The following is a 12,511-nucleotide window of genomic DNA, read 5'->3' on the forward strand; positions in this document are numbered from 1 at the left end:
TGCTCCTCTTAAGCGGTAAAGGAGGTTGGGATCGGGAGGAAGGTAAGGCCTTGAAATTGCTACTGTCATTGCCCAAGTCAGCAATGATACAGGCAATTAGGCTGGAAGCAGGTATGATAGGATGGAATACCCAGGCCAAAATGGCGGTGGCAAGATTCTGGAAATGCCAATCCCAAGGGGAAGCCGAAAAAGTCTCACACTGGTGTAGCAAGGAAATCCGTCACAGTAACCTAAGATGGGCGTTGGAGGCAAAAAGAAAAATAAAGGAAATAATTTGGAGACTAAATGTGGGAGTAAATCAAAATTCTTTAGACATGGAGTTCACGAAGAGTGCACTCAGAGCACAAGGAAGGGAGTACTCCAGAAGGTAGGATATAGGATACCTGAGAAATAAAAAAAATCAGTCCAATATATGATAGAAGCTTGGGAAAACGAGGCAGGGTATCCGTATTTAGAAACTCTGCCAAATCACGCATTTAGGTGGGATATTCTGAAAATCCGAATTGGTACCATCCCTTGGCTAATGGAGGGGAGAGTTAAGGCAGAAATGTTATATCCGGACGGTACATGTAAGTGTGGCCTGGGGGTCAAGTGTGAAATGTTGCACATATTACTTGATTGCTTGACATGTCTAGAAGTGAGAAAACGGTTCCTACGACCTTTATTTACAAAATATGGCATAAGACAACGCGCAATGAATTGACTGATAGGAATGGAACATCTGGATATAGCAATAGCACTCGGTAACTATCTGAAAGGGGTGAACCTCTTAGCGCAGGAACAGTTAAAGAAATGATACTGAGGAACCTACTTGTATTCCATTGCCAGAAATAATCAAATGTTAAAATGCGAGGGGCTGAAAGCTCATAAGATACTAGAATACTACTGTAAGTGAATAATGAGAAATATAATGAATTAGCCTAGTTTTAAAATGTAATAATCTCCAGTTTTATTATGTATAGCTTGTTTTTAAAATCCTTTTAACGATTTTATATATTAGCTACCCATGGAATGTCTTTTTAACATAGGATAAGATATAGGGAGCGGCATAGAGAGTAACTGCCTGATTCTATAAATTTTGTATGGTTTTGATACGGATTAATTTTGTACAATGTGTAGCATTTTATTCGATCTCAAGGTTTAAAGACTATGGTCTAAATAAACAGAGTTTCTCTCTCTCTCACTGAAAGCTCAAGCCAGTCTAGCTCTGAATCAGGCGTAACACAGGCCCCTGCACCACAAGGGCCTGTCTTACTCCCCTAACTATTCTCTACTGCGACGACCAGGATTAAATTCCATGGCTCTCTGATTACTGGCACAGACCGCTGCAGTGCATTAACTAATCAAGGTTTCATAAAGTTGGATAGTTCGTTTCTCATTGATTAACTTAACTTGCATTTATTTTACATTTAAGCCAGGACTTATTTTATATACAGTTACCTGAAGGTGAAAGACTGGAAAAGGTTACAGAATATTTAGTTTTTTATCCACGCCTTTGAACTTCGCCACCATTGTAGACAGCAATGGTGGCGGGGTCTTTGACATCCTTTCCCATAAGAAACTGCTGGCTCGTCTTCAATCAATTGGAATTGGTGGCTTAGCTCTGAAATGCCCAACTTCCTTCCTGACTGATAGAAGGAAAAAAAGCGTGGACACCTCCCTTTTCTTCCTACCTCTCCTATTTATTACTGTGAAGAAAACACTTATTCAAGCACTAAACTTCAGACTTGATTATGGCAACACACTTTACTTGGGTCTTCCAGATTACCTTCTCCATAGAGAGTGCAGAATATACAAAGAGGTAAAAACAAAGCTTGAACAAAAAAAACGGAGAAGCCCACTTAGTGGCTGATTTGTACAAAGTGAAACAAAAAAAAACCTTAATACATCACTGCTTGCCAGCTCAAACTGAATGATGTTATGAAATTTTTTTATTTCACCAAAACTCCTTTTTATTCATTATTGCGTTAGAAAGCACTATCAAATATGCGACTTAAAGCACCAGTTGTACAAAAACCTATTGTGTTTGATTCAATGGACTACACACTGTTGCTCTATAATGATCGGGGCCACTTAAAGGGTTTACGTGACAACTGTCTAGCCACTTGGTTCCCTAAAGGTTTAGGTTTTAAAATGATCACGTTTCATAAGTACTTACCAATGCAGTGCCATTATGGCATTACTGCCAAAGCTTCCAGGTGTGTTTTTAATTGTTGAGAAACTTTATCTGCACGGCGACCCTTAGCTTGGTTCTACCTGTTAATTTCCTGGCTCGTAACCTCTAGATATTCTTTGGGTGTCCTCGAACAGGTGTCGACACACGCTCAATTAAAAAACAAGCACTGGCGTTGCCAATAGGTTTCGCATTTGGAAAGTTGGAGCTATTGGTTTTGTAAATGACATTTTATATTTATATATTGTTATTGACAATGCCAATAACGATATATAAATATAAAATGTCATTTACAAAACAAATAGCTCCAACTTTCCAAATGCGAAACCTATTGGCAACGCCAGTGCTTGTTACCCTTTCTGTTGATAAAGAACAGGCCGAATAGTTCCAGCATTTATGCTGTTCTGAAAAGCACAACTTTCGAATGCAGTGACCGGTTTCCATGGGTGGCCACTTCATGCGCTCACTGACAATTTCCAGGCGCGCCTATGTGTTTTAATGCCGCATTACAGACTGAAGTGTTTACTTGTGTGGGCGCACGAGGAATATGGGCTCTGTAAGATTACTTTTGTCTGATGACAGGTCTGTGGCCAGAGTTCAGTTACAGGGACTCCTAGTGGCAGAATCGGGGTTGACACCATCCAGCAACAATTTACAAAGCTCGATTGAAAAACTTGGCAGCTTAGGTCTGTGTTGTGTTAACATAAATTGTGCAGCGCCTTCTGCAATTAGTGTAGCACGGCATCGCTATGGGGGCTTACTAACCCCCTATAACAACCCAAGCTGTTACACCGCTAAGTACACTTTAAGAGAAGACAACGACATGACAGTTCCAAGCCGGAGTCTGAGTTACCTCAATTCACACCAATGGAGCACTGAATGTGCCTTTTCGGTGCCCATTGCCGGCGTATTAACATCTATGAATGTCTATTCTGTTACTTGCACTGGGATTCCCGCATTGACATGTCCACAATTTTCTGCATTTCGCTAGTGTGTTTGCCTCGTCTCTCCGGAATGTAAACTCACGGGAAGCCTTCTTTTACAGAATACATATTTTACCCCATCCCTTACCCTATTGAACGTCGTTTCAGCCGACATATGGTCACTGAGCTGGTCAGCTAATGTTTAAGTCCTCATGCAAGGTCTGGGCGCAGCAGACTTCGGACTGTACTTTCACAGCCTGGCACAGGTCGCCGCGGCACAAAATAGTTGTAGGACACCGGCAGAGAAATTCAAGGCAGAAGGAGGGTGAGGTGGGCACAGAAACGCCCCTGCATGTAGCAGCGGAAGGGCTTCGCGCCCTCGACCACATAGCTGCCAAGGTTTCAGATTGCTATGTGTGACAATTTCATAATCCCAGTGTAATTATGAGTTACATTTCAACAACTATGAGTGACACTGCCTCGCAAGCAAATTCAAGCAATGAAGACAAAGGAAACATAAATATCAGAAATAAAAGACATGACGAGCGTCTCATACCCACACACCCATGTAGCCTGTGGTTTACTTTAAAGGTATTGGAACGTTTTTCCGACCTCAACGTTATAAGCAACGGCCTATACCTTGAACTGACTGTAGGATGTGAGAAGCTTCAAAGAACAACTGTACTTTTCAATTCAACTTTGAAATTAAAATTATGAAGTCGTAAGCATGACTAGAAAATCAATATTTTCGCATCAGACACAAAAGCTAATATGAGTCCCTCTCTCATTTGAGCCAGTAGGCCAGCACGTCAGAAAGGTTGGACCTGGGAAATAACTGCCTTGTCTATGCATTAACAATACATATCTCGGAATTCAGAATTAAAGCAGATGGAACATTTTAGCTGTTTTATCTTATGCCCGTAGCTACTGACAGTCCAGGGGGATTTCCGTTACACTTTCAAAGCCGACACCTGGTTCCCATTTATACATCAAAAACATGTGCTGAAAGGAAGTATTTCTGCGAACCTCGCTGCCCCTGTAGTAGCTGCACACTTTTCCGACCGGGACCATTAAGCAGTGTGATTTAAACAATTAAATCAATAGATGAGCATTGCCCCCGGGGTCAGTGTACGTCCGCCCGTTATTATTAACGAGTTTCACGGCTTCTCTGGTCAAGCACCCAACACCTACCAGCAGTAAAAAAAAATCACAGCCCCCCCACCCCCACCCTTTCTTCTCTCTTCCCATCTCAAACTACCTCACGCGAGGGCATGATGTCTGACCCCTGGATTTTATTTTCTCGCAGACTAACGCGTTTTATGTATACTCTCTCAAACCGACTCCGGGGCGCATCCGTGTGCCCGGTTCCACACATGGAAAAGGTCAGTCTGCCGAAGCAAAACACAGATGTATTATAGCGCGTGTTTTACATTTCACCCTAACCGCAGGCCGTATGCAATCCTGACTCTTTTCCGCGTTGTACCGAAGGCATTAAATAGAAGGATGTCCTTTGAAATGCTAAGTTACTTTTCTCGTGCCTCTGTTTTCATTTCCACCTCAAAGGTTGCGTAGCAGCGCTGCATCACTCCAAAAGAAAGCAGTTTTGAAAACCCAAATAACTATATTGCTGCTTGTTAAAACCACAAGAGGGAATTATGCGGCTCATAATGACGCTTTCGGTTTTCTCTTTATTATTGTCGTCGCTGTTCATTCAGCCTCGCCATCTGTGAACAGGCATGAGCAGCTCCGCGCCGTACCTTCCCGCTGAGGCTGCGCCGTACCAGCTTGATTGCTTCACTGCGGATCTGACCTATCTCCCCAGCCGGTGAAGGCGTACTGCACTGCACTGCACCGGGAGAGATCCCCGAGGCCGCGCCGCATCAAGAGGAGCTGCCCTGTACAACGCGTACAGGCTGCTCCATGTGGCATTTCCGCCCCAGATCTCCCTAAAGCTTCGCGTCGAAGGGACACCTACGCCCGGACACAGACAGCGTCCCTGAAAGCCCGCAGAGCCCCTCGGAGGCCCCGCTCCAGCGCCGCCCGTCTTGACGCCGTAACGAGCCGGACCCACATCAGGCGCCCTGCTGAGCCCTGTCCCGGTCTACCGCTGTCCCCCCGCATTTGTCCACGACAACCCCTACCAAGGTACTGTACAGTGTGTGCTCGAGGGCGCAAATCGTGGAGTCGAAGGTCCACCCCTCGTGAAACCTGTTGCTGGATGTTAACCCCTTGCAGGGCCGAGTAATCTGCCAATGCCCCAGTAACACACAGCGGACGAATAGGCTTACCTCATGGCCTCGTAGACGCTGCTCGGAAAGCACAGCGTCCTGTAGGGATTCGGGGGCGTGCTCTCCCCTTCCTATTGGCTGGAAGGTAAAATTCCAGCCAATGGGAAGAGGAGAGGGCGGGACTTAAAAAAAGACCCAGAAACGCCCCCGAATCGCGTCAAGGCGGGCCCTGAACTCAGTGACGCTCCTCTCCTCCAATGGCTGGCCAGCATTTACGAGGCCAGCCAATCGAGAAGAGGGGCGTGTTCAGGCCCCCATACTACAGACATAAGATTTCGGCTCCGCCCACTGCTACGCAGTGGGACGGTAGCCGAAACCTAAAAAACGCGGTCGGAGTTAAAATCTTGGAGTACTTTAGAACGATAAAGAAACAGCTATTATAATTATATTTCCAGTGTGGACCGAAAACGTACTCTACTATCGCTGTAGCAAAAATGCCTGCAACACACCTGCATTATGATTTGCTCTTTTGTTGTTGCTGAAGTTGTGAACATAAAAAACCAAACTCAAAATGCACTCCGACAGTAGGAGTAAGTCAATTATTTTCCATATTCCCATTTTATATTACTATGGCTCCCAAGGTATCGTGAACCCAAATTGATAGCCCTGTTTTATTTATTCAGGCAAAGTCTTTTTTGTCGCAGAACTCACGAGTTGCCTACCACTCTTCTAATTTACAAACATATATAAAACTCGAGCTGCTGAAAACAGATGCGAAGTTATATACCACCCAGTGGTGTCGTTTTTTCTTACCAAGATTCATCAGGAAACACCAGAACAGCAACAAACCAGACGCCAGATCCCATTCTCACGCCGCAGAAACGAAACTGAGAATTATTTCTTGCAGTAAGCCTGTAAACCGCGTTTTCATTGGTCTCAAAATCAGGCTCATGATTTGTCACAGAGATCTCTCTTGTGATAGGCTGGCCGGTATCTTTCCGTACTTTTATTAGTCTATCATTTTTAGTTGAAAATACAATTAGGAAAGTTTGCTGGAGCTAGAGTTTTTAGCTTTACCTCCGGCTTGTGTAACATCTAACTGTGGTTCATGTTTTTATTAATGTAATTGCGATTTGTGCGCAAATAAAAAGTAAATGCAGCTGAATTGTTAATTCCAAAAATGCCTCATTGCAAACGGCTTTAAATTAAAAAGAAATGAATTTGCAGCAGAACTCTCAATCAGAAAACAAGAAATGCCTGATTTGCAAACTCAGGAGTAAATAAATCTGCATCAGTACCCAATCAGCTAGAAAATGAAGGGAAAAAAGCAAACATTGGCAAAGCCAATAGGTTTCACATATGAGAAATGTATTGGCTTTGTTAATGTTTTTCTTTACATGTTTCACAGCAGCCCATGCATGCTGCTGTGTAAAGTCTTTAAAAAGCAGAGGGGCGTTGGGAGTGGCAAGCCCCACGAGGGAGGACGGTGGGGAACAAATAATGTGCACCCCGAAGCTGGGCATGAGTGAAAACCCTAGAAAGGTATCAGCAACTCTTTTGCAATGTAGTTCTGATGGTGGCTAGACGGGACATAGTTCGCTAAAGGGTGGCAGTGTAGAATCCTGGACCCTAGGCCCATATGCTACTAAATGATTGACACAGACACCGACATGCCAAGAGCTGATTCAGGCAGGAGACTACCGATTTTTCAAGTCAAAAATGGTTTTATTTTAGCTGTCTACCGCCTGAAATTGCATTTTCTACAATAGAAGTCCATGGGGAATTTTCATTCTCACGATTTTTTTATTTAAAATCTCCCACCTCCCTGTCCTAAAATGTTGGCACGTATGCACTGTGGATATGCTTCGTTAACCGTCCACAAACATGGGCACTCAAGTCATTTTATTAACAGGCCCAAGTCGCTTGGGACTCCTGTGTTGGATGTGTGTGGGGTGTGAGTGTGGCCAGCCCTCGAGGGAGTGGCTCTTAAAACAAGTGCCGGCTGAGACAGTAGAATGTATCCAGCAAGACACTACAGGCAGTGTCAATACTGATGATGTGCAGCTTGAGGAGGGCAGTTAAACATCATATGGAGATCCACGATCTAATTCAGGACGAAGTTCCAGATGTTTACTTTTTAACTGAAACTTGGCTGTCAGATACGATGGTGGCTGAACCTGGTTTAGCTCTTCCTCCCGGCTTTAGCATCTTGACTTTAAATAGGGAATCTAGAGGCGGGGGCATAGATGTTATTTTTAAATCTTGCTACCGCTGCTCATTCGTTAATTAGGATGTGGGGGGCTGCAAATGTGCTCACTTCGGGATCTCCTTCAGCGCTCATTTTACCATTATAGGGCTGTTAATATATCGCGCCTCGGGCCAGCAACGGAGTTTACATTTTCTATCCTCGAAGCTGTAGGTTCTCTGGCCTTGACGCCCGCTAATTTCTGTGTTGTAGGCGATTTGAATTTACATTTTGATTGCTCTGCTGATCTTGAAATCAGCAATCTACTTGCTGACTTCACTGCTTGTCAATTAAATGAGCTTGTGGTGGGGCCTACTCATAGTGCTGGTGACCTGCTCGACCCTGTTTTCTCTAACATCCCGTCCCTTACTGTTTAAGACTCCCAGCCCAGTGTGCTGGTCCGACCATTTTTTGCTTTCCATGTCACTTTCGCTGCACGAGACAGCGTACAGAGCTGATTCAACAGCTTCCTTTCGACGATGGTGGCATACATTGAATCTGGAGGAGTTTCATGCCATCCTGTCACTTAGCCCCCCTATTTTAGCCAGTGACCCCGATCTGACATATAAAGGCACTCCAGGCCTGTCTCCAGGCACTTTGTGACTGGATTCTATCTGCCTTGGATTCACTTATTCCAGCCAAATGGTCCAAGGGCCTTTTCACTAATTCCAATCCGTCGTTCAACGAAATCTTGTAAAAGACTGGAACGGGTCTGGCAGAGGGTTTAGGATCCAGTGGCCAAAAAAGGCTACCAGGATGCCATCAAAAACTATCACAGGGCCCTACACTCCGCACTGGCGGCTTATTTTACTAAGGAAATTAAGTCCAGTAAAAACCCTGCCAAGTGTATTTTTAAAATCCTTAACGATCTTAAAAGCAGGAAATATTCTGCTAATTCTGCAATTACATCTGAGCGGCAGTGTGAGGACCTGGCTGCTTTTTTTGTGAATAAGGTGGAAGCAATTTATAAGTCCTTTCCTGGGCCCACCACGGGTCATGCTGTTGCGCATGGTTCCCGCGTGGTTCCCCTCCTACGCACACTCTGGCAGCCATTCCGTCTATCTCACAGGACGAGTTACTCCTGTTAAGTAAGAAAGTTAAATCTGGTTCTCCTATGGATCCTATGAAACCAGCTCAGTTTAGGGACTCCCTACCTGTGCTTCTTGTACCATTGTGTCAGATGATTAACATCTTGCTTACCACAGCAGTTGTCCCTAGGATGTGGAAGCAAGCTAGAGTAGTTCCTCTACTTAAGAAACCCTTGCTGGATCCAGCTAAATTGGAACATTTCTGTCCTATTTCGCTACTGCCATGGGTAGCTAAAATTGCAGAGGCACACGTTAACAACATTCTCACGTGCTTTTTTAATAACACCGTGTGACGGGGAGGACCCGGACCCGGGCCCTCCCGGCTTACCTTTACCTGTGTCCTCTTTTGTCACCCAGCACGCAGACGCCTGGAAGCCCGTAACGGACTGGCCCAACACGCCCCGAGATGCAGAAGAGCCGTGTTTCTTTAACTGGGCGGAGCTGGAGCCGGAGGCCACCCCCACACAGGAGGTAAAGGTGCGCCCAAACAGATCCCAGGTGTGTTTTTCACCCGGAGGTAGCGGAGATTGGTGGCGTGAGCGAGGAGCGGAGTGGAGGAGAACCGAAGACGAGGAGGAGGCGTGTGAGCAGTGGAGGACGGGAGAGGACGGAAGCAAGGAACATCAGCTGGAGGAGGCGTGTGAGCAGTGGAGGACGGGAGAGGACGGAAGCAAGGAACATCAGCTGGAGGAGGCGTGTGAGCAGTGGAGGACGGGAGAGGACGGAAGCAAGGAACATCAGCTGGAGGAAGCGGGTGAGCAGACGAGGAGACCGGGAGCGGATTGGAGAGCGGACCAGCGGAGGGAGGAGGCGTTAGAGGAACATCGGAGGACGGAGCCCAGCGACCACGGAGACAGCGGACAACGGACCTGGGAAACCGAGGAGAGAAAGACTAGTGACGACCACGACAAGCCGGGAGGCCAACGAGGAGGCGCATCGCCCAGCCACACTTCACATGAAGTGTGGCTCGAGCAGGTACGGTCAAGGTTCACAGGGTGGGCGGGACGTAAGTGGGGTAAACCCCCGTAAGACAAAGCAACCGACCCTCAGTGCACGTTACCTACCCTTCACCTCACCGGCACTTTGAGAGCTACGAGCACGTGTGATCCCTCACTTCCCTTCCCTGACAACCACCCCAAAACCGCGAGCTAATAGTGGTTTTCTTTGTTTCTGTTTCTTTGTGGTACCGAATCTGGAGCAAAAGACACGACGGCGGAGGCAAAGCCTACAACGCCCAGAAGGCATTGGGAAAGTCGGAGAATCGGAACAGCCAAACAAGTTAAAGAGGACATTGACAATCCTTTGCCTTTCTATCGAGTACCAGTGCAAAAGCGGAGGCTGTATAAAATAATAAAACCCTCTTTGCCTCGCAACCCGGTATCCGTGAGTTTATTGGATAACCCGCCCGAAAGCCCACAAGTGGTGGAGAATGCGGGGATAGAGGAAACCATCCAGGACACAGAGATGGAAGCCATGTTGCAAGCACTGATAAAAGGCCAAGAACAACTGGGGTGGGCTGTGGAGCAACAGCTCGCCTCCGCCCAACTGGACCGAGATACGTTCCGCTCCACAGTAGTCACTCAACTGGAAGGGCTGCAAATCGCTACTGGTCCCGGGAGTAGCCCTGTGCGCGATGCCAGACCGCCTCCAACACCAGCAGGCATCTCCCTACAAAGGTACACCCCCGGAGAAGATCCGGATGCCTTTCTCTTGAATTTTGAAAGGGTGCCACTGGCATGCGGATGGCCAGTCGAGAAGTGGCCTTTCTTTCTGGCTCCCCTACTGACGGGCGAAGCCCAAGCCGCCTATCAGGTGGCCAACAGCAGTGGACAGACACCCTACAGACAGATCAAAACGATCATATTGGACCATCTTGGGTTAGATGCGGAAGCATACCGAGTGCGCTTCCGGAAGGAGAGAGGTCAGGGGGGGGACAATCCTAAAACCCTCTTCTTCCGCTTGAAAGCCGCCGCGGATAAATGGCTGACCCCCTCCACCAGTACCAAAGAGGATATAATGGATACAATCTATCTGGAGCAATACCTGGAGGCTCTGCCATACGGGACCCAACGCTGGTTGCGACAGCACTCCAACCTAACTACCCAGCAGGCTATGGAGATGGCTACCACGTTCGTCCGGGCCCAGCCCCGCCTACAACCCAGTGAACCAGACAAGACCCATAAGGCGATCCCTAGACCGGAACGCAGACCCCGACCCCCTCCAGGATTACCAACCCCACGTTTCGTGAGTCCAGAGGCACCTCCGTTCCGAGGACCGCAGTGTTTCGATTGTGGGACCTGGGGCCACATAGCCCGCTTCTGCCCACAGAAACGCCGCCAAGAAGAACCAATGGAAGTGGGTTACATGCCGAAAGCAGTCATGTACTCCGCTGAACTGGGAGGCGCATACCACGTGAGTGTGACCGTAAACGGGACAGTACTCCAGGCTCTGCTGGACTCTGGGTGTAAGCAGTCAGTCATGCGGGATGTTTACGTCCTGCCTCTCCAGGTGATGCCCAACGAACAAGTGTTCATAAAATGTGTCCATGGGGATGTGAAGGGGTATCCAGTGGCCTACGTCCCCATAGTCTTAGAAGACAGGAGTCCCTTGGTAGTGAAGGTGGGAGTAATGGGTTCTCTGCCGGAACCTCTCATATTGGGTACTGACAATCCTCATTTCCTGGAACTGTTCGAGGACCAATTAAGGAAACGCAACTCCCCTAAGCAAACCCCTGTCCCGGCTTTGCTGTCCCCTGATCCTTGGGGAAATGATAGGAGCTTCAAGTTCGCTCAAGCAAATGATTCCACTTTGCTCAATGCGTGGGAAAAGGCCCATGCGGAACAAGACATCCTCCCAGCGACATATCCCAGATTCCTCATTAGAGAAGACCTCTTGTATAGACAAGCGAAAGCAGACGACCCAGTACAACTCCTAGTACCAACCTGCTTTCGTGAGCAGATAATGTTCTATGCGCATACTCACTTACTGGCTGGACACACCGGCAGCGAGAAGACGACTCATAACGTGCTACGTAACTTCTACTGGCCGGGTGTGTACCAAGATATAAAGAGTCACTGCCAGACGTGTGACATCTGTCAACGGAAAAACACCCATCGACCAGCTGCAGTACCCCTACAACCCCTCCCCATTATCGGGGCCCCGTTTGAGAGGGTCGGGATGGACCTGATCGGCCCTCTCCCCAAAACGCGGAAGGGACATCAATACGCGCTGGTAATAGTGGACTATGCCACGCGATTCCCAGAGGCTTTTCCCCTGAAAGCACCCACGTCGAAAAATATAGCCGAGAAATTCCTTGAGTTATTCTCCAGGGTAGGGTTTCCCAAAGAAGTCCTAACGGACCAGGGGACCCCGTTCATGTCCCGAGTCATGAAAGAAGTCTGTCAACTCCTGAATCTCCACCAGCTCCGTACGTCTGTCTATCACCCACAGACCGACGGACTGGTGGAGAGGTACAATGGTACCCTGAAAACCCTGTTAAAGAAAATGCTCACCGTTAACGGGACTGAATGGGACCTCATTTTGCCATTGGCTTTATACGTCATACGAGGCCAAACGCAGAGCAGCTTAGGCTGTTCGTCGTTTGAGATGTTATATGGACGACAACCCCGCAGCTTGCTAGAGATGACCCGAGAAGTGTGGGAGAACGAGAGTGACGGTGAGACAAGATCGTTGCTAGAGTATAGTCAAAACCTAAGGAATCAACTCGGGAAAATACGTGAGTTGGCCTTCACGCAACTGGAGTCCAGTCAACGGAGACAGCAGACCCACTACAACAAAGGAAAGAAGTGGCGACATCTAGCAGTAGGGGACTGGGCCTTGGTGTTGTTGCCCTC

At 47.4% G+C, this 12,511-nt stretch overlaps 1 protein-coding gene across 1 annotated transcript in view; it reads right to left on the reverse strand.

Annotated features, from left to right (window-relative positions):
* Positions 1-6,256, reverse strand: part of MTERF1 (mitochondrial transcription termination factor 1) — a 33,306-nt gene extending 27,050 nt beyond the window's left edge. The window contains exon 1 of the mRNA XM_078664402.1: positions 6,138-6,256. The gene's annotated coding sequence lies outside the window, so the exon portion shown is untranslated. The remainder of the gene's footprint in view (positions 1-6,137) is intronic.
* Positions 6,257-12,511: the final 6,255 nt, after the last annotated feature.

The sequence above is a fragment of the Lissotriton helveticus genome, chromosome 10 (genome assembly GCF_964261635.1).
Source record: "Lissotriton helveticus chromosome 10, aLisHel1.1, whole genome shotgun sequence".
Taxonomy (NCBI): domain Eukaryota; kingdom Metazoa; phylum Chordata; class Amphibia; order Caudata; family Salamandridae; genus Lissotriton; species Lissotriton helveticus.